Raw genomic sequence first — 3361 nt, 5'->3', positions numbered from 1 at the left:
CTCGGCCCCTTTCCTGCAGCCTCCTGCACCCTCCTCCCGAGGGATAAGAGGCTGCAGCATTGGGGCAGCCATCCGCTGCGGCGACCTGTACCTCCTGCGACCCATGGTTAGCGTAAGCTTGCTCCTGAGGGATGAGTGGTACCCGATAGTTGCTGCTGTCGGCGCGATTGTCGATGCTCTCTTGGGGTTCCTGAAAGAGCTCGGCTTCCGGCGCCTCTTCGTCCCAGCCGGGCCCGAGGAACGAGCCGTGACCTTCTTCCAGCTCGCGCCCTTGATCCACCATGCGGGGTACATAGGCCTCCGGGGCGACCACCTCGTGGACCTCGCTGTAGCGCCCCGCATGCCACGTAGTCTGTCTCGGGGCATCGCCTTGTGTGTGATGACGCGGTGGTCCGCCGAGGCCAAAGGCCACGGCGCGCATCCCTTCGTTGGCCTGGTGAAGGGCCGGCGCGATCTGCCGCCTGGTGCCGACAGAGGTGTTGGCGCTGGACCGGCCCTGGGGCCCGCCTGAAATCGCGTGGGCACGCATAATGCCGTCGTGCGACCTGTCCTGGATCTGGGGTGGCAGCTAGATGCAGAAAGGAGGCGCTCCTGCGGCGGCGACGTCCAGGAGCTCGGCCACTCGCTCCAACAACACGTCGCGCCCGCCTTCCAGCAAGCGGCACCGTAGTAGCTCTCGGGCCACCGTGAGCACGGCCCTGGAGTTCGCCTGCTCCTGTCGGGTGTATGGCGCCGTGGCAGCGGCGTGGTTCGAGGCCCTTGCTGCGGCCCGCACCTGCCGTGGCGTGAGGGCAGGCGGCGTCGCCCGCGCCCCGCAGCGCCCTGCGGAGTGCGAGCTGCCTGAGGCGCAAGGTTGAGGTCGCCCTAAGACAGCGACACGGCGTGGGCGGGCCACGCCGCCCAGCGGTTGGCATTGACAGTCGGGTTGCTTGACATCTGGGTGGAGAAGCGGCGGAACGCGACGCGGAGGAAGGAGGACTCCGGCGCACCCCTACCTGGCGCGCCAAATATCGGGTTTCGGGTTCCGGCAGACCCTTGAGGTTCGAATGCTGGGGTGCGCGCGGAGATCTCTCCCCTACCGATCTACGTCCGATCCTCTCGTGCGAACTAAGATGAAAATGATGAACAACACAAGAGACACGATGTTTATACTGTTTCGGGCCACCGTTGTGGTGTAATACCCTACTCCAGTGTGTGGTGTGGTGGATTGCCTCTGGGGCTGATGATGGACAGTACAAGGGAAGAACAGCCTCACGAGAGGTGTTCTTGAGCTGGTGCGATGAACTGCTAGGGCGAGTTCAGTCGCCTCTCTCTCTGCTGGGGTTCTACCAGATCTCCCCGGGGGTGTTCTCCTCTACTCTATGGTGGCTAGCTCTATTTATAGAGGCCCTGGGCCTCTCCCCAAATAATGAGCGGGAAGGGCGCCAACAATTGGCCATTTCGAAGGGGAACATGTAGTACAAGTTATCCTGACTAAAGGTGGTCTTCGGCTGCCAAAGGCACTGACGATGACGCCGTCTTGGGCTCCACGGTGAACTCCGTCCTACCGTTCGGCTGGTCTTGGTCTCGTTGCACCGGAATGGTAACCTTGAAGGAAATATGCCCTAGAGGCAATAATAAAGTTATTATTTATTTCCTTATATCATGATAAATGTTTATTATTCATGCTAGAATTGTATTAACCGGAAACATAATACATGTGTGAATACATAGACAAACAGAGTGTCACTAGTATGCCTCTACTTGACTAGCTCGTTAATCGAAGATGGTTATGTTTCCTAACCATGAACAAAAGAGTTGTTATTTGATTAACAGGATCACATCATTAGAAGAATGATGTGATTGACATGACCCATTCCATTAGCTTAGCACCCGATCGTTTAGTATGTTGCTATTGCTTTCTTCATGACTTATACAAGTTCCTATGACTATGAGATTATGCAACTCCCGTTTGCCGGAGGAACACTTTGTGTGCTACCAAACGTCACAACGTAAATGGGTGATTATAAAGGTGCTCTACAGGTGTCTCCAAAGGTACATGTTGGGTTGGCGTATTTCGAGATTAGGATTTGTCACTCCGATTGTCGGAGAGGTATCTCTGGGCCCTCTCGGTAATGCACATCACATAAGCCTTGCAAGCATTGCAACTAATGAGTTAGTTGCGAGATGATGTATTACAGAACGAGTAAATAGACTTGCCGATAACAAGATTGAACTATGTATTGAGATACCGACGATCGAATCTCGGGCAAGTAACATACCGATGACAAAGGGAACAACGTATGTTGTTATGCGGTCTGACCGATAAAGATATTCGTAGAATATGTAGGGGCCAATATGAGCATCCAGGTTCCGCTATTGGTTATTGACCGGAGACGTGTCTCGGTCATGTCTACATTGTTCTCGAACCCGTAGGGTCCGCACGCTTAAGGTTTCGATGACAGTTATATTATGAGTTTATGAGTTTTGATGTACCGAAGTTAGTTCGGAGTCCCGGATGTGATCACGGACATGACGAGGAGTCTCGAAATGATCGAGACATAAAGATTGATATATTGGACGGCTATATTCGGACACCGGAAGTGTTCCGAGTGATTTCGGAGAAAACCGGAGAGCCGGAGGGTTACCGGAACCCTACCGGGAGAAGTAATGGGCCTTATGGGCCTTAGTGGAGAGAGAGAGGGGCAGCCAGGGTGGGCCGCGCGCCTCCTCCCCCCTGGTCCGAATTGGACTAGGAGAGGGGGGGGGGGGCGGCGCCCCCCTTTCCCTCTCCCTTCCCACTTCCTTCCCCCTCCTAGTAGGAGTCCTACTCCTACTAGGAGGAGGACTCCTCCTGGCGCGCCTATAGGGGCCGGCCGGCCTCCTTCCCTTGCTCCTTTATATACGGGGACAGGGGGCACCCCTAGACACATAAGTTGATCCACGTGATCATATTCTTAGCCGTGTGCGGTGCCCCCTTTCACCATAGTCCTCGATAATATTGCAGCGGTGCTTAGGCGAAACCCTGCGACGATAGAACATCAAGATCGTCACCACGCCGTCGTGCTGACGGAACTCTTCCCTGACACTTTGCTGGATCGGAGTCCGGGGATCGTCATCGAGCTGAACGTGTGCTAGAACTCGGAGGTGCCGTAGTTTCGGTGCTTGATCGGTCGGGCCGTGGAGACGTACGACTACATCAACCAAACGCTTCCGTTGTCGGTCTACAAGGGTACGTAGATCACACTCTCCCCTCTCGTTGCTATGCATCACCATGATCTTGCGTGTGCGTAGGAATTTTTTTGAAATTACTACGTTCCCCAACAAACCTTTGCTTGATGCCTTGGCCTGTGCTTGCCCCCTTTGCACCAAAGGGGAAACA

Source organism: Triticum urartu, chromosome 6A, assembly GCF_056163025.1.
Source record: "Triticum urartu cultivar PI428250 chromosome 6A, HENAU_Tu73, whole genome shotgun sequence".
Taxonomy (NCBI): domain Eukaryota; kingdom Viridiplantae; phylum Streptophyta; class Magnoliopsida; order Poales; family Poaceae; genus Triticum; species Triticum urartu.
The sequence above is the reverse complement of the archived record's forward strand: the minus strand, read 5'-3'. Positions refer to the sequence as shown.